The sequence below is a fragment of the Mobula hypostoma genome, chromosome 4, assembly GCF_963921235.1.
Source record: "Mobula hypostoma chromosome 4, sMobHyp1.1, whole genome shotgun sequence".
In the NCBI taxonomy this organism is placed as follows: Eukaryota; Metazoa; Chordata; class Chondrichthyes; order Myliobatiformes; family Myliobatidae; genus Mobula; species Mobula hypostoma.
The window spans coordinates 116,294,942-116,315,097 of NC_086100.1; positions in this window are offsets into that span (position 1 = coordinate 116,294,942).

Below are 20,156 nucleotides of genomic sequence, written 5' to 3' on the forward strand. Positions count from 1 at the left end.
TCTGGGTAATCTTCCACTGATCCTTTTATAGTTGTTATTCTATAGATTGGCTGAGTATGCCTGCACGACAATGAATTTCAGGGTTGTATATGGTGACATATATATATTTGGAAAATAAATTTACTTTGATCAGAGAGTCTGATCCTTACACAGAACTTTGCATGCATCATTCTCAGCCTTATGCAAATCCACAAAGCGCAAAAAAGTGTGTGATCACCTCATCACAACTTTACTGAGGGAAATTTATATTGGGTTTGATATCCCCCCCCGTATAGAAAGGCTCTGACCGAGAGGGCCCCCCCACCCCATCACCAACCAAGCAAGCTCTTAGTGCTTGTTGATGAGATCTGGCAATAAAGCATTCTGCCAGATGCTTTGGACAATGGAAACCACCCCACTGTATCCACAATGTTCCTATTCCACAGTATCTTGAGGATGTTCTGCACTGACCACTGCCTGATGGACTTGTGGTCAAATGTATTTACTTGGAAGAACTCCTCCATAACAGACAGATGACTGGGACATTGTGCAGTAATGGGCCACAGTGAACTGAACTTGGCTTTGAATTAGCTCTTTTCAGCATCTGGGGGCATTGATTGGGCTCAATATTAAGGTGTAGGTGGCAAAGAGCAAAGAGTTTTCTATAGCAAGACAGGGAACACAGGTATTTGGATGAGAGAGGTAATGTAACTGATGGTGTGGCAATGTTTTGTGACACGTTTAAAGATTGAATGAAATCAAAGAAGCGGACACCAGCACCAAAAAAAGAACTCAATGTTTATTGAAATTGAGATTAAGTACTGTGGCTCAGTGCTAGAAAAAAAATTCCCATGATCTGATGAAAGCAAAACTCTTTGTCCCTATTCTTTTTGAGAATCATGGATTCTGATCAAACTGTGAAGATGACAACTACCCAAATCAGCTTTACACTGCTGTTTGGTTAAAGAGCTCTTTAACACTATACTTCGAATATATATATTTTGCATTTTTCCAAAACAAAGTAAATCTTTATAAATCTCTTCAAAACAACTAGGAGGCTATTTAAAATGAGCCAATGGAAGAAGAAAGTGATGATTTTTATATCTGCAGGCAAAGTTGCCCAGATCTCAGTTGTGGATGATTTGTGGAGCGTGGCACAGCTATCCTACAGCTAGCTTGGTATTGCTTGTGCTCCTGATAATTTTGTTGGGCAGGATAGCCTGTAAATTCTTCAAGCAAGTGAATAAAACGTTGGTTAACAGATTCTTTTCAAATGCTGTGTCCCTTTTCCGTTCTCCATCTTTATTGTTTCACAAGATCATTCATTACGTTGATGTTTGTTGAATCTTGTTACATTCAAACTGTCTGCTCTATTGTGTACATGCCACATATCAAACTGCGCTTGAAGAAACATTTCTGAGACAGGAATGTCAGACAAAAAGTGCTTCCAACAAGGGACAGAATCTAACCACTCAACCTTGATATTTCTGACTTTACTAAATTTTGAGTCCTCCACTATCAGCATCTTGGGAGAATCACTATTGATCTGAATCACGACTGGACCAACCACATAAACACTGGGCCACCTCTCAACAATCCAAAAACTTTCCATTATCTACCAGTCACACATCAAGAGCTTGGTTGCACTTGTCTGGGTAATTCATCTCCAGAAGACTCAGTCCATCCAGGCCAAATTATCTCATTCACCACCTAGATATTTGATTTCTTCATAGGTGTACAATAATTATGCTGAAGTGAATTTTCAAATGGCACTGCAGTTAATTGGTTAGGCTGCACTGACAGCATCTCCCAAACGTATACACTTAATTATTAAGAGGGATATAGGCAGTAGACTTTTGGATCATCTCCATTTGCAGGTTCCATTCTAAGAATCACATCATCCTGATTTGGAAATGTCATTTCTTCATTATTTCTGTGTCTAAGTTTGGAAATCCCTTCTCCAATGTTAATGTGAGACTGCAGTTACTCAAAGGATTTCTGCAGTTCAAGGAGATTGACTCTTTCTCATTGGTAGCAACTTTTGATCTGTGGAGGTGAACCCTAATTTTCTTAGGATCACCACTGCATTAAACTGTTCCATATTTAGAAATTTGCACATATTCTCAAACACAAATCATAAATCTCATAAGATCATAAGACCATAATATACAGGAATAGAACTAGGCCATTTAGCCCATAGAGTCTGCTCTGTCCTTTCATCATTCCTGATCCATTTCCCTCTCAGCCCCAATACTTTGACTAATTAAGAATCTATCAACCTCTGCCTTAAATATAACCAATGACCTGGCCTCTTAGCCACCGGTAGCAATGAATTGCACTGATTCACCACTCTCTGGCTAAAGAAATTCTTCCTCATCTCTATTTTAACTGGTCATCCCACTTCTTTGCCCTCTGGTCCTAGACTCCCCCACCAGAGGAAACATCCTTTCCATATCTACTCTATTGAAGCTTTTCAACATTTGATAGGTTTCAATGAGATATCTCCTCATTCTTCTGAGTGACAGTGAGTACAGTCTCTGAGCCATCAAATGCTCCTCATATGATAAGCCTTTCAATCCTGGAATCTTTTTTGTGAACTCCCTTTGAACCCTCTCCAATGTTAACACTTCCTTTCTTAGATATGGAGCCCAAAACTGCTCACAATACTCCATTTAAGGCCTCAGCACTGCCTTATAAAGCCTCATCATTTTATCCTTGTCACGGTTGGGTCCGTGAAGTCCACATTCCGGTTCACGGTCCGGTCCGTGGATTCCATACTCCGGTTATTCCATTTTTCCCTTGTTTCATTGGATCCCTTAATTGAGGCATCTGATTCTCGTGTCAGGCTGGCAACATAAATAGCTCTGGGGTTCAGTGGTTCCTTGCAGGACCGTCCTCATCAGCAACCTCAGCAGTAACCTCGTCTCCGCTGGGTAGGTCCGGCCATTTTGCCACTACCCTGAGTGGGGAATTGTCTCTTCATGTTCTCGTCTCCGCTGAGTAGGTCCAGCCATTTTGCCACTACTCTGAGTTAGGAACTGTCTCTTCATGTCCTGTGTCCAAGGAGGAGTCCCGGCTCAGTGTTCTGTGTCCTGTGTCTAAGTCAAGTCTGAGCCTAGTCCAAGTCAAGAGTCAAGAGTCAAGTTCCAAGTCCAAGATGAGAGTCAAGTTCCAAGTCCTAGTCGAGAATCAAGTCCCAGCCAAGTCTGAGTCTAGTCCGAGTCTAGCCTGGGTCACGTCCAAGCCATGTCCGAGTCCTAGTGAAGAGCCAAGTCTAGACCCAGGTACCGAGTCCCTGCCAAGACCCGAGTCCTGAGTCATGACCTGAGTTCCCTGTAGATTTCTAGTCCCAAGTCCAAGTCCAGGTTTTCCGATTTGTCACTCTACGTCTACCTTTGTGTTATCATTTTGTCCTCGCTCCTTGGCTTCCCTAGCATTCTTAATAAACATAGTCCAGTTCCTACTACTTCAGTGTCTGTGTCTTGCATTTGGGTCCACTTCCATCACCCTCTTATGACAATCCTTGCTTTTATATTCTAGTCTTCTCAAAATTAATGTAGACAGAAGATGTTAGTACTATACATGTCTATAGTCCTTGATCCTTTTCTCTCTTAACTTGCAGAGTGAAGTGTAAAGTATTTCAGTCTAAAGCTATATCCTCAAGCTGAAGTAACTTTGAAAGATTATAGAGTAACACACACAAATGCTGGTGGAATTCAACAGGTCAGGCAGCATCTACGTAGAGGAATAAAGTATCAATGTTTCAGGCTGAGACCCTGATGAAGGGGTTTGGCTTAAAACATTGACTCTTTATTCCTCTCCATAGATGCTGCTTGACCTGCTGAGTTCCTTAAGTATTTGTGAGTGTTACTTTGAATTTCCAATGTCTACAGAATCTCTTGTATTTTTGAAAAATTATAATTTTTGCATCTGTTCCCTGCTCACTGATATACTTTAAACCTAGGGATGAAGACCATGAGATCTCGAATTTTTTTCACTCTTTCATGCAATTTTCTTTATAAGGTCATTTTGTCGGTTAATGTTGGGACTCTGCCACAGATGGAAGCTCAAAAGGAAGAGGAACATGTCACCAGCAAATCCCTTATGACCTGTACCATACCACAGACCACTGGTGTCCAATGTACCATCCTGTGACACATGACACTCCAACTTCAACCCATTTTACTAATCCCAGGCAATGCTCTTCTCTGAGGAGAGGCAGGCACAATGGAAATATTTATTAATCATAGGCACCAGCCCCTCCACCGACAAGGACATCTTCAATAGGTGATGTCTCAATAGGGCAGCATCCATCACCAAGGAGCCATACCATCATGACATGCCCTCTTCTCATTGCTGCCATCAGGAAGGAAGTACTGGAGCCTGAAGACCCATGCTCAATGTTTTAGGAACAGCTTCTTTCCCTCTGCCATCAGATTTCCAAATGGTCCATGAATCCATGAACACTACCTCAGTATCTTGCTCTTTTTATGAGCTATTTATTATGTATTACATTGTCCTGCTGCCACAGAACAACCAACTTCATGACATACGTCAATAATAAAAAACCTGATTCCAATTAAGAATCTGAATCAATCATCATTATAATCATCATTTTCTTCCTCATTTCATCACAATCTGCCATCCTGCTCATAATTATGCTCTTCTAGGGAAGGGGAAAACAGAGCAACTCTTCTCATGTCCTGTAAAGATAAATAGATGTCCAGAGTACTTTTGTGTGGTTGTGGAAGTGAGGATTATATCAAGGGAGATGAAGTAATCACAATGAAATGTTGTTTCTTGAACACAGCTGGTGTATTACTAACAACCTCTATTCATGAATAACCCTATCTGTGCGGAGGAGGATTGTCTCATCCAAACCGGTGACTTTCCCTTGTCCTACTGGTGGCTGCCATGCTCTTCTTTTCCCCCCTTTTCCTGAATGAGGAGATGAAACCTGCTTTTGGATGTTTAGTGAGGAGAGGCTGGGGGCAGGTGTGTGAGCGGCTGAGATGTGGATGGAGTTAGGATTTGTGTAATTAACGGCTTGTTGCAGATAATGAATGTACGAGTAAATCTGTGCCTGGAAACGTGTCTCCAAGTAAATATGTGTAGCGCAGTTTGATATTTTGTGTAAGATCATCAAAGTTTTCCTGCCATAGCTCCAAGCTGCAGGAATTCTCACTCCGGAGGAGACAATTTGAATCAGATCCTGCCAGAGTTCTCTAACTCCAGAAGAAGATGGCACCTGCGAACAATGTGACCATGGACGACATCCTCTGGATGGTTCACAAAGTTACTTCTTTCACTTCTTTTAAGTCTCCTTTTTCTTTCAAATGTGGTTCTTCCACTATTGGAGCCTTTGATCGACACTTTGGTGGTGTGTTTTTGGGCTGTGTGAGTGATCTGGCAATTTGCTGTCTCCAAGGGTGTTTGCTGAGGTTTCGAGTGAAGTGTGTAGCCTCAAGGCCAAGAAGCCTGGAGATGGGGTGCGAGCCCGTGTTCAACTCCATTTCTCACCGATTAAAGCATTGGGGAAGATTGAAATATCGAGGCAAGAGCGGAAGGCGAGCGGGTGTTCAGCACCGACTATCAGCCTCTCTCGTGCTGTTGCTGGAGGAAGGTGTCTGCATGTGATGTTCTCTCTTTCCCACAACACTATCAAAGACTGGTACCTGAGTCCTGGGGCTTGGACAAGGTTTAACGGACACAGTTTGTGGACTGGATTCTATAGTTCACGTTACAATGTGTTTCTGGTTTCTGGTTGCTCCTGTTTTGTTTATATTTCATGCAAATTTGTTCGGGGTGGCCAGCAGATAATAAACAACACAGCCCTAGATTGAACTGAACTGAACCTGAGCTGAACATGCCTGGACTCTTTCGATGACTTTGTGGGTTGTGGTTTTATATTCTGTGTTTTTCACTCATTTTTTTTTGCACATGGGAGTGAAGTTTGAGGTTTTTCTTTGAAGGGGTTCCCTGGTTTTCTTTGTTTCATGGCTGTCTATGGGAAGACGACTGTCAGGGTTGTATACTGTATATACTGCATATTCATTCTTCCCTCTACCAGTAAATGTTCCCCATACCACTGGCAGCAACACAAGCTCAAAACATGATCGATCCACCCTCGTGCTTAACATTTGGAGAGGAGTTCTTTTCATGAAATTCTGCACCCTTTTTTCTCCAAACATACCTTTACTCATTGCGGCCAAGAGGTTCAAAGGAACATCTAAGCAAGCCTGATGCATTTTGGAAACAAGTCCTGTGGACTGATGAAGTTAAAACAGAACTTTTTGGCCACAATGAGCAAAGATATGTTTGGAGAAAAAAGGGTTAAAGGGTAAAAGGTGAACAGTTTAAGGGGAACATGAGGGTAAACTTCACTTAAAGAGTTGTAGCCCCACCCAATCTCAGTGGGAAAACCTATTTGCATTTACCCTATCTATAGGTCTCATAATTTTGTATACCTCTGTCAAATCTCCTCTCAATCTTCTATATTTCATGGAATAAAGTTCCAGCTTATTCAGACTTCCCTTATAACTCAGGTCCTTCAGTCCTGGCAACATCCTTGTAAAATTTCCTTATACTCTTTCAAACTTATTTACATCTTTCCTGTAGCTAGGTGAGGAAAACTACACACAAAACTCCAGATTTGGCCTCACCAATGTATTACACAACTTCAGCATAACATCCCATCTCCTGTACTCAATGAAGGCCAATGCGCCAAAAGCTTTGATTATGACCCTATCAACCTGGGACATCACTTTCAATGAATTATGGACCTGTATTCTCAGATCCCTTTGTTCTACCACACTCCTCAGTGCCCTGCATTCCGCAGTGTAAGACCTACTCTGGTTGGTCCTACTGAAGTGCAACACCTCACACCTGTCTGCATTCAATTTCATCTGCCATTTTTCCAGCTGGTCCAGGTCCTGCTGCAAGTTCTGATAGTCTTCCTTGCTGTCCACTACTCCTAATCTTAGTGTCATCCACAAATTGGCTGATCACTTAATCACATTATCATCCAAATTATTGATATAGATGACAAACGACAACAGACCCAGCACCAATCCCAGTGGCACTCCACCAGTCACAGTGGAAACAATCTACTACCACTGTCTAACTTCTCCCACAAAGTCAATGTCTAATCCAATTTACTACCTCATCCTGAATACCGAGCAACTGAACTTTCTTGACCAACCTCCTATGTGGGACCTTTTCAAATGCCTTGCTAAAGTCCATATAGACAACATCCACTGCCTTTTGAAATATTTTTAAATGATTCCAAGGCAATTGATATACAGTGGTTTAGAGGTTGTGGTCACCGGAAAATCACTAGCATTCACTGCTAACCTAAAAGTAGGGAATAGCGAAATGATTCTTCAGCACTGTGGTAGAGGAAAGGAGGATGGTCACTCAATAGGGAGATAAATTAGGCCTCTACAGTTTTAATGCCATAAGTCCATAAGATATTGAAGAAGAATTGGGCGATCTGGCCCACCGAGTCTGCTCCACCATTTCATCATGGCTGATAGAATTTTCCTCTCAGCTCCAATCTCTTACTTTCTCCCTGTAGCTCTACATGCCTTGGCCAATCACGTATCTATCAATCTCTGCCTTAACTATGCATAAAGACTTGACCTTCATAGCTGCCTTTGGCAAAGAATTCCACAGATCCACCACCCCCTGGCAAAAGAAATATCTCCTCATCTCTGTTGTAAAATGATGCCCCTCTCTTCTGAGTCGGTGTCCTCTGATCTTAGACTCTCCCACCATAGGAAACATCCTCTCCACATCCACTCTATCAAGGCCTTTCACCATTTGATAGGTTCCAATGAGGTCACCCCTCATTCTTCTGAATTCTAGTGAGTACTGGCCTAGAGTCATCAAACACACTTCAAATGACAAGCCATTTAATCCTGGAATCATTTTCATAAACCCCCTTTGAACCCTTGCCAATTTCAGCACATTTTTTCTGAGATTAGGGACATAAAAATGCTCACAATACTCCAACTGAGGCCTCCCTAGTGCTTTATAAGGTTTCAACGTTATACAGTTATCCTTGCTTCTATACTCTAGTCCTCTTGAAATGAATGCTAATGAATGCTAACATTGCATTTGCCTTCTTCACTACAGACTCAACCTGCAAATTAACCTTTAGGGAATCCTGCACGAGGACTCCCGAATCTCTTTGCACCGCAGCATTTTGTATTTTCTCTCCATTTAGAAAATCATCAACCCTTTCATTTCTTCTACCAAAGTGCATGACCATACACTTCCTGACACTGTATGTCATCTGCCATTTCTTTTCCCATTCTCCTAATCTGTCTAAATCCTTCTGTAACTTCTCTACTTCTTCGAAACTACCTGTCCCGCCATCTATCTTCATATCATCTGTAAATTTTGCAACAAAGCCATCAATTTCATCATCAAAATCATTGACATATAACATAAAAAGAATCGGTCCCAACACAGCCCTCTGTAGAACACCACTGGTCACTAGCAGCCATTCAGAAAAGACTCCCTTTATTCCCACTCTTTACCTCCTGCCAATCAGCCAATGCTTTATCTATGTTAGAATCTCTGCTGTAAAACAATGGGCTGGTAGCTTGTTAAACAGCCTCATGTGTGGCACCTTGTCAAAGACCTTCTGAAAATCCAGGTACACAATATCAACCAATTCTCCTTTGTCTATCCTGCTTGTTACTTCTTCAAAGAATTGGAACAGATTTGTCAGGCAAAATTTTCCCTTGAGGAAACCATGCAGACTGTGGCCTATTTTATCATCTGCCTTCAAGTACCCTGAGACTTCATCCTTTGAATTCGACTCCAATATCTTCCCAATCACTGAGGTCAGACTAACTGGCCTATAGCTTCCTTTCTTCTGCCTCTCTCCCTCCTTGAAGGGTGGAGTGACATTTGCAATGTTCCAGTCTTCAGGAACTATTCCAGAATCTAGTGATTCTTGAAAGATCATTACTAATGCCTCCACTATCTCTTCAGCCATCTCTTTTAGAACCCTGGGGTGTAGACCAACTGGTCCAGGTGACTTATCTACCTTCAGACCTTTCAGTTTCCCAAAAACCTTCTCTCTAGTAATGGTAACTTCACACACTTCATGACCACTGAGTCTTGATGCTAATGCTTTCCACAGTGAAGACTGATGCAAAATAATGGTGTCATGCAGTTCCAGAGCAAACTAATACAAACCACAATCTGCAAGCTGAAGTGAACTATAGTAAATTTATATTGAATATCACTCTATCAATAATCCCCTAAACTCCAGAACTGAAGCTTGCCATTTTACATGCAACGTAAAGATGGGGGGCACATGGTTCACATAGAACACCAGTGCTGAAGCTTGACAGCTTACATAATGCATAGGCACTGCATCTTAATAATGCAAAAGGCTTTCCTTAGCATATGGGGTTGAAATAATGTGGGCGGGGGGGAGATGAATGTAGATGAGGAATAATATAAGACTAATGGAAACGTTTTAGCTGTCTGGTGGCGTAGTGGCATCAGCGAAGGCTCCCGAGTTCGAATCTAGCTGGCTCCCTTGCACGCTTTCCACCCATGCTGGATTGAGCGTCAAGCTAGCAACTCGGCCTCGTAAAAATAAGAAAGCCTGCTAAAAAAAATGCCGTCATGACGGCGTCCCGATGACTCCACTCGGAGTTAAGGGTGAAAAAAAAATGGAAACTTTGGATATCAAAGCCCCTGGTGATGTCAGTTATTAATAAAGAGAATGTTTGTTCTGAAGGTAATCCTTGGACTTTGTGTGAACTCCTTCTGTCTACATTTGGTGCTGCGAACAGGATTCACTGCAACCTCGTATCAATGGAGCACCACCACTCTGAGAATCCATTGAAATGCAAACAGAGGACCACCAAGAACCTGACAGATTGATAGAGAGGAGTCTGGACAGCCCAAGGAACAAATGGAGGTATACAATGAGCCACGAGCAAAAGTAATGGCAAGTTTCTGTGTGATTCAGATCCAGGAGTACTGGCATGCCGGAACCAGGAAGAACAAACCAGTGAGACTGCATTGTATGGACTTACCTGTAGGGTAGGAGTGTGAGTAGAGTGGGTGGGACAGATGACACAGATAAAAATGGCAAATGGAAGTCCAAAGGTCCAAAAGACAAATAATGTTCTGAATGAACATTAGAACCAAGTGAAAGATTCCATTATTTTATAAATTTATTCTTATTTTTCATGAGGTGATGATCTTTTAAGAAGCTGTGTGGATGTGTATGTGCGTGGGCTTCCATTTCATATCCTCTTTTCTTTAAATTGTGCACTAAAGTTTTTCACTGTGTCTATCCTAGGTTTTGTAAGTCTAAACACAGATTTGTTTTACCCGTGAATCTTTTATTTTCTTTCCTTTGGAATTGATTTGGGATAGAAGAAAGACCAAGATTCCACAATGACGATGTGGCATCCAAGTAAAGGGGCAAGAAATGTGTCTTTAGTCTGGATTTGAGTTTTCCACTTTTTGGACAAAAGTTAGCATTTGGATAATTTAAATGGGAAACTTCAAGATTGGTACTTAGGGAGGTAAACTGGAACACATTTTTGTGAGTAATCTTAAATGTTGCATTTCCTAACAAGAATAATTTTCCAGATGGTTAACCAAACTTCAAGACTTCCAACATACTGATTTGGATTTGAATGCTCATTTGAAAGACAGGCTTTGGTGTAATCACAGAGTGTCTCATAAAATGCAGGTAAGAATTCAATTAAAATTATGGTTGGGCCAATAGTAGTTTAACATTTTACTTACATTTCAGTCCTTCTTCCTCATCATTTTAACAGCGCACTTTGGTCAGTCAGCCCCATCTCTCAGGATTGGGATATTACCATAAAATATGTATATTTAGATTAGGTTAGATTATGAGGACACGCAGCCCTCTTTTATTGTCATTTAGTAATGCATGCATTAAGAAATGATACAATGTTCCTCCAGTATGATATCACAGAAACACAGGACAAACCAAGACTAAAAAATTGACAAAAACCACATAATTATAACATATGGTTACAACAGTGCAAAGCAATACCGTAATTTGATAAAGAACAGACCATGGGCACGGTAAAAAAAAAGTCTCAAAGTCTCTCGAAATTCCCATCAGCTCACGCAGATGGTAGAAGGGAGAAACTCTTCCTGCCATGAACCTCCAGCGCTACAAACTTGCCACTGCAGCACCCTGGAAGCACCCGACCACAGCCGACTCTTGAGCCCGTCCAAAAACTTCGAGCCTCTGACCAGCCCTCCGACACCGAGCATTGAGTACCATCTCTGCCGAGCGCTTCGACCCTGGCCTCGACAACAGGCAATAGGCAAAGCCGAGGATTTGGGTCCTTCCCCTCCAGAGATTCTCGATCACACAGTAGCAGCAGCAGCGAAGCAGGCATTTCAGAAGTTTCTCCAGGTGTTCTTCTGTGCTTCTCACGTCTGTCTCCATCAAATCAGGATAGTGCATGGTACCTACTTACAAATACCGATATCATTTCGGAGCGGCCGCGCGTGCTGCGTCACGCTGCCATCTTCTCCTCCCCTTCCTCACTTTCTTACCTTCCATGTTTAGACTTATAAAAGCTAGAATAAATAATTAAGCTGGAGGAACACATGAATGCACTGAGCGGACAGAGTTAGAAAACCATGAGGGAGTCTGGGAAAAGCCCAAAGCAAACCTAGATATGGAAATGCACGTGGATGGGTCTACGAAATAATATTTCAAAGGTAGAGTGGATGGTAGTTAATAGGAGAGGCTGTATTGTAGATAGTAGAGCATTACCCAGAACTGACTCCACACAAGTGGCTGATTTGGTGGGCTTTATATGAGCTTTAGAGTTGGGACCAAACTAAAGAGTCAATATTTGTAGACAGTCACTTTTTGATTTTGGGGTAGTACATGTCTACGGTATATGCTGATGTGGGGCTACAAGGGGACTCGTTCATTGTTAGGGCAGAGATGAAGAATGGAGATAAGATATGACAACTTCAGGGTTCTACTGTCTCCATCAATGAATGGAGAGAGAAGGATATGAGGTATTGTTTTGTAAATGTGGAGATGCTATAGTAATTTCCACTTGGCAGCGGCATGCAATGTACCTTTGGATAGGGCATAACTGAACCATTCATTATATCTGTAGGCACATTAATGCGAATTACAATCCAGCACTAACATGAGATGAGCTTCAATTGGGAAAAATATAAGAGGCCAATTGGGGGCTAAAATGGGGCATCGAGTTGGTGGCAATGTGATTTATAACTTACATTTTCTGGGTAAGAATGTAAGGAGGATATCTCTCAAGTGACTGGTCATGGACTGGTGATGACACCTGCTAGAGAGAAGGTAATGTTGATATCATATTGTCTACATGCGTGGGTGATTTTAAGGTTAACTAGTCTTGCTACCCCTTCTCAGTTTGATATTTTTCTTTGAAAAGGTTCCATGGTTTTATTCATTTCATGGCTGTCAGTTAGAAGACAAATCTCAGGATTGTAAACTATATATAGACTTCGATAATAAATGTATTTTGAATCTTTGAATAGAACAGCAGTGTTGACTAGCTTTGCATAAGAAGCAACTTCAAGTTGTCATTTTTATCATAAACTTAACTAATGTTTCTATTATTAAGTTATCTTAATGTATTGTTTAAAGCTTATCATATTGGAACAATACTGCAAAATAGGAAAAGAGTAATATTTTGCATTGGACTTTACAGAATCTAGTGGTCACGGCCTTAAAATATGGCCAAACAATGATAACTTGCAGAGGTTAAAGAAGGATAAGTATTTAATAATTGTAAAATGACAGGATATAAGGTTTCAGTAGGAGAACATTTTGGGAACAGTAAGTTTTCAGATGGCAATGATTAAGCATAAGATTGGACCCTGAGGGAAGGTGCTAAAATTGGGAAAGACTGATTACCACAGTATTAGGCAGGAGCTGGGGAGTAGATTTGGGGCAGATATTATTGGGTATGTCCATATATGGCATATGGGAGCTCTTTAAATTCCAACTGGTCAGAACTCAGGAACATGCTTCTGTAAGGAATAAAGGATGGCAAATTTCAAGATGATGAAAGATGTTGCAATTTTCATCAAAAAAAAATGAAAGGGACCCTACATAAATTTTAAGAAGCTGGTGTCAAACAGGGATTTGAAGTAAAGCAGCAGGAGGAACTTCAACATGGAATCAGGAGGGTTAAAATGGCAATAGGATTAAAGAGAATTCCAAGGCATTTTACACATATTTTAAAACAAATGGGTAACTAGGGAGAGGGCAGGACCATTCAAGGACAAAAGACAGAATTTAAATTTCAAAGTAAAAAAAAAAGCCATCCGTTAGTCTTGCGAGACCATGGATCTGCGCCTGGAAGGTCTTCACTCTCCAGGGCGCAGGCCTGGGCAAGGTTGTATGGAAAACTGGCAGTTGCCCATGCTGCAGGTCTCCCCTCTCCATGGCACTGATGTTGTCCAAGGGAAGGGCATTAGGACCCATATACCTTGGCACCAGTGTTGTTGCAGAGCACTGTGTGATTAAGTGCCTTGCTCAAGGACACAACATGCTGCCTTGGCTGGGGCTCGAACTCATGACCTTCAGATTGCTAGTCGAACACCTTAACCACTTGGCCATGTGCCCACACAAATTTCAAAGTAAATTTATTATCAAAATACATATATGTCAACATATGCAACCTGAGATTCGTTTTCTTGAGGGCATACACAGTAAATCCAAGAAACACAGGTTGGACAAGCAGACAATATGTAAACGACAATATATTGTGCAACTACAAAAAAAATCAAGAACATGAGTTGAAGAGTCTGTTGGCCAGAAAGAACTACAGTCTGTGAATTCCAAAGAATACAGGACAGTGGAAGTGGATGGGACCACATCACCCAATTGAAATTTGTGGGGGAGAAACAGGAATGTTATCATCTTTGGCATGTTCAAAGGTTAAAAGGTTCATTTATTATCAAAGTATACAATTCTGAAATTCTTCCATTCTCCCGGTAGCCATGAAAACAAGTAAGAAATCCTCAAATCCCTCCTCCCGCACAAAAAAGACTGAACAAAATGGTCAGGCATATCAACCCCCAAATCCCCCTCCCCACACAAAAAATGGGATCAGGTGAAAAAACATCAAATGCAAAAACTATAAGACTGAAAAAAAGAGTCCATAGTCCATGACCACATGCAAAAATGCAGAAAAAATTTGGGAAAAACTCTTCAGGCACTGCAGCAGACTCTCCCCTCTCTGGTACAGAGCAACCAGTCAAAAGGAAAGCCCCTGGTGCTCACCCTCAGCACTCACTTTGATGCTTCAATCTCCCTCATCACTTTTATTGGAGAACAATGGAAGCTATAATCATCAAAATGGAGCCAAATAACGGCTCCAGAGGATTTCATCCTCTGACGAGATCTGGCTCCAGGCATAAAGATCCTCCAGAGCCAGAAGAAGTGGGTGAGGTTCTAAACTAGTACTTCACTGAAGAGAAGAAATTGATGACAGTGAGATTATGGAGGGGTAAGCTAGTATTCTAGAGCATGTTGCTATCAAGAAGGAAAAAGTCTTTGGGTTCTTGAAAAATATTAAGACAGATGTCCCCAAGGCCTGAAAAGATCTATCCCAGGTTATTGTGAAAGGAGAATGCTGGAGCCCTGACAGAAATCTTTGTTTCGTCTTTAGTCATAGGTGAGGTTGCAAAGGACTTGAGAATGGCAAGATGCATCTGAAAAAATATCGACTTATTAGGAATAGTCGTCATGTCTTTGTTCAGGGTGGGTCATCTCTTACAAACTTGATTTAAGTTTTTTGTGGAGATAATGAAAATGACTGATGAAGGCAGGGAAGTAGATATTGTGTACATGGACTTCAGTAAAGCTTCAGCATGATCCATCGTGGTTGGCTGATTCAGAAGATTAAAGCACAACAGATCCAAGTAGACCTGATAGATTGGATTCAAAACAGGCTTGGCAAAGGGTACTGGTGGATAAGTGTTACTCTGACTGGATGTATGCCATCGTGGTCTTGTTCAAGGATCACTGCTGGGACCTCTATTGTCTGTGATTGAATAATGACTTGGACAAAAATGCAGGAGGCTTGATTAGTAAGTTTGCATAAGACACATAAAACTTGCAGAGTTGTGATAGTGAAGAAGCCAGTCAAAGGATTCAGCAGGATAAAGACTAGTTGGAAATATGGGCATAGATATGGCAGCTGAAGTTTCACTTATCCAAGAGTGAGGTGTTGCACTTTCAGAGGTCAAATATATGGGGATTATATACAGATAACAGCAGTATTCTTAACATATACAAAGAGATCTTGGGGTCCAAGATCCCAGCTTCATGCAAGTGGCAATACAAAAATGTAAGACATATGGCATACCTGCCTTCCTCAGTCAGGATGAGTATAAACATTGGAAAGACATGCTGCAGCTGTATAGATATTTGGGTAGACCATAATGTGTATTGTGTGCAGTTCTAGCTGTTATGCTACAGGAAGGATATGGAGCCGAAGGGTTCACCCAGGATATGGTCCGGATTAGAGAGTAACAGCTGAAAGAAGCTGGGCAATTTTGGGTTGGTTTCTCTGGAACATTGGAGGCTGAGGGTCTCTATTAGAATTCTACGAAAAGCATTGAAAGCCCACTGTAGATTTTAGATCAGGGGTTCCATGATATAATAAAGGTTGGCAAGCCCTGTGTTGGAGTCTGTTCCCAGACTGGAAACATTAAATACTAGAGAATGTATTTTGAGGCAAGAGAGGAAAAGCTTTGAAAATTTTTTTTATACGGAGATTGGTAAGTTCCTAGAATGAGCTGCAGGAGAAGTGGTCGAAACAGATACAATAGCATTGTATAAAAGGGATTAAGACATATACATGCACACAGAGGGAATGGAGGGAGGGATATAGACAATGTGCAGGCAGATGAGATTAGTTTAAATTGGCATCATGTTCACCACAGGTTCATAGGCCAATGTGCCTATTCCTGTTCAATGTTTTACGCCTTATTTAAAACCACAACCTCACTTTTTTTTGCTCCATCACATCATGTCTCACACTCACATATCTTGCAGCAAAACCTACTTTTATATTCAATACAAATTGCCTCATTCCTATCCATCTATCATTCTCACTATTGTCATGCAATAACCCCTCACTCCCTCATTATTTCTTTCAAAATATACAGTCCATCAGGTGAACATTGCTTTGCGTAGAAAGTAAGCTTCCAACAAAATTACTGTAGACAACCATTTTCTCAAAACAAGCTAGAAGGCGGTGGTATCAAGAATGAATACGTTGCTGTAATTCCATTAGTACAACTCTGCCTCTTAAACTGACGTTGTGTTCTCAACTTGATGTTGTTGAACTCTTCTAAGAAACTAAGGTTAACCCATTAAAATTGAAAATGATTTGAAAGATTATGCCAATTAAATGTCGAGCACCTCCGCATTATCTGCCGCAAGTGGGACTCCGCGGTAGCACGAACATTTTAATTCTGATTCCCATTCCTGTTCTGATGTGTTGATCCATTACATCCTCTTGTGCTAAGATGAGGCCAACCTCAGGGTGGGGGAGCAACACTTTATATTCCACCTCCAACCTGATAGCATGAATAATGATTTCTCCTTCTGGTGATCAAATCCCTCCCCCATTCCCCACTCTGACCTTTCACTTCATCCCATCTGCCTATTACTTTCTGATGTGTCCCCTCCTCTTTCTCTTTCTCCTTTTGCCCACTCTCCCCTCCTATCAGATTTTTTCTTCGCCAGCCCTTGACCTTTGCCACCCACCTGGCTTCATCTATCACCTCCCACCTATCCACCTTCCCCTCCCCCAACTTTTTATTCTGGCATCTTCCCCCTTCCTTTTCAGTTCTGATGAAGAGTCTTGGCCTGAAACGTTGACTGTTTATTCGTTTCCAGACCAGCTGAGTTCCTCCAGAATTTTGTGTGTATTGCTTTAGATTTCCAGCATCTGCAGACTTTCTTGTGTTTGTGATTAACATTCTTTACCTGGTGAGGGAAAATGAGGGGAATATGTGTAATATAATGCAACAAGAATGTGAATGACTTGGCATTGACTTCCTGGCATAATCGGATTTTTACTGATTCCAGCTCTCCAACCTTGCCAGAATACACAGGCTACTGCAGCTTCAGATCTTTGAATTATATTTGACAAGCAAAAGAAAATATGCATGCAGCATCGTTGTAGCAGAATTTATAAATTATCATCTCTTCCAATAACCAAATTAAAGTAAGTTAAAATGTTTTGCAAGGTATTTAGTTTGATGGCTGCAGAATGTTGGTTGTTAGGTTACAATATGTTTACATCTTTGGAAAATGCATTGTGAATGTTTAGCATTAACGCCTAAAACTCCTTCATTAACCATTTTAAGAGCTGTTAACCCATTAAATTTCAAATGTGTTAAGAATTCATGAGTGAAATTGTTCAAAGCATTATTCTGGATTTTAATGTAATATAAATGGAAGTCATTACTCTGTAACGAAAGAATATAGCTATTATAATTTATATTACTATTTTACATCTACTGAAATACTCATTTGTCTTCCAGAAAGAATAAATCTGGATAATTAGCACAAGAACAGAAAATCTCTATCATTGTGTGCTGAGGACAATGAAGAATGAAGATGTCATGAACAAAAGAGGGTGGGTTCATTAAGCTTTTGACTGATGTTATCTACAGCCACCACACAGGATCCCATATTCCATCCACATGGGATATTTTATGGTAAGTCAGCAGCACGTGTTCCACTTATTACTTTAAATGGATCGCAGACTAATAATGCATCAGTAAAATCGTTTCAGTAAAATGTCCATAGTTGAAGAGATGAAGCCCAACCAAAATGAACTTTCCAATTAGAATTGTTACTGCAGCCATTAATCACGCAGTTTAAACTGGTGTCAGTGTTTAAGCTACAACTGGGCGACTGAGAACAGTTAGACACATAGAAACATAGAAAGCCTACACAAAGCTGTGCTGAACGTGTCCCTACTTTAGAAATTACCTAAGGTTACCCATAGCCCTCTATTTTGCTAAGCTCCATGTACCTATCCAGGAGTCTCCTAAAAGACCCTATCGTATCCACTTCCACCACTGTCGCCGGCAGCCCATTCCATGCACTCATCACTCCCTGTGTGAAAAACTTACCCCTGACATCTCCTCTGTACCTGCTTCCAAGCACCTTAAACCTGTGCCCTCTTGTGCTAGCTATTTCAGCCCTGGGAAAAAACCTCTGACTATCCACATGATCAATGCCTCATTCTTTGTTGTTCTTCAACAATGTAGCTTTAGAACTTCCCTCTGCCATTAGCTTTCCCCACAGAGACACCAGGTTTCTTCCCATTCAGAAGAACTAAAGAATTACACATGATATAAATTACACTTGTACTGTAATGCCAAATTAGTGTTTTTTAAATTTAATTGCCCAAAGCAGTTTACACCCCCGTGATCCACTTCTTCTTTGGCCCTTAGCTGCCAGTGGAGCATAAGCCATCGATGACCTCACAAGGTCGATGGTATGGTTGGAGTTCATCAATGTTTCTGTCATCCATTGTATCCACTGTACAAGGGATTGGCCTGTACAACTTCACTAGAGCCCCGTTGGCCGGCCTTACCTGTTTCCACCTCTCATGATGGGGTCACAGGGTTGGACTTTGAGAGGCCAGTGATCTACTATATTATCAAAAACCTCACAAGTGATTAGTTTAAATATTTTGAGATCTCTTTTTAATTCAAAGTATATCTTGAGGTAAGATTAATACATCTTTACAGTCTAACTTTATCTTCTTAACTCATAATGTTAATACTTTTCTTTAGTTTAGTAATATGAAGATAATTTTCACCTTGAATTGGCAGTCTGCTTTACCCTCTGCCTGATTTTCATTTCTATCACAGCTCTATTGACTTCCTATCATTACATACTATGACAGTGAAGGCCATTTTCATTTCCCCATCCCTGGAGATGGATTGCCAGTTAATTATAAACTTGCTTGATAATCATTTTTGGAAACCAGGATCATTGTGTTTAATAATAGGCAGGTTATCCATAGTGACAGTGTGCTGAGCAGCAAATAAATGAGAACATTAACTCTTGCGCTCAGGAAAAGCTAATAACACAGCATGAATCTGGCACCCTCAGTTCACAAACCTGCTACTTACTGGTTCTGAGAAAAGACTTCCCTATACTCATAGTATCCATTCCTTACATATCCTTACCCTGTTTCAGTGTAAATTATGTTTTGTTAATCTTTCCTTGAAAATAAGTGATTTAAAATTCATAGACCTAGAAATATTTCCTTACCTCCATGACTTCCATATCATTCTGTTTGAAGGTTAGTGCTCCAACAGCAAGGGATGATATGTAACTAGGAGCGAGATTCAGGTGGCCAGCGTGAGCATCAGACTTCTCACTACCATCAACATCAACTGCGTTTCATGTTCTTTGCCTTGTAATAATTGATTGGCAGTCTTCCCACAAAATCGTATGGAATATGGGGAACATGTCCCCAACTTCCAGGTGGAACTTCTGCAGCCTGCTAATGTATCCATGCGCCTGTTCATGTGAGATTTCATCTACTGCAGTTTGGCAGAATGGTGGAAACATGGATAATCTCGGACAGAGTTGCAAGTTTCTGCTCTGGTTCTCTACCCAAAGATCTAACTCAGAAGTTCCCAAACTGGGGTCCACGGACCCCTTCCTTAATGGTGCTGGTCCATAGCATAAAAATGGTTGAGAACCCCTGACCTAACCTGAAGGTACGAAGATCATGGAGGTGGAGATTGGTAAGAGAAGTGGGATGGACGTTAGTTCAAGAATTTCACCTGGAATGGTATGTTTCTCATCAGAGAAGAAATTGCGCAGAGAAGGTGAGAAAAGACTAAGAGATGATTTCATCGTAATGCTCAATATTCACAGGGTAAGTGTTGATTTGATGATTTTGCTGTCGAAGCAGCCTGAAACCTGGGGTCACTGTTCTAAAACTGGGATTGCTTATTCAATCCAGTGAGGAAGTAGTTCAAATCTCTCCCACAGAGGGCTGACGAGGTTCATCCACTGAGTGTATTCAGGACAAAGGTTGATGGATGTTTAGTTGTAGGGGTATTCAAGGGATATGTAGTTACTGGAAGGGAGG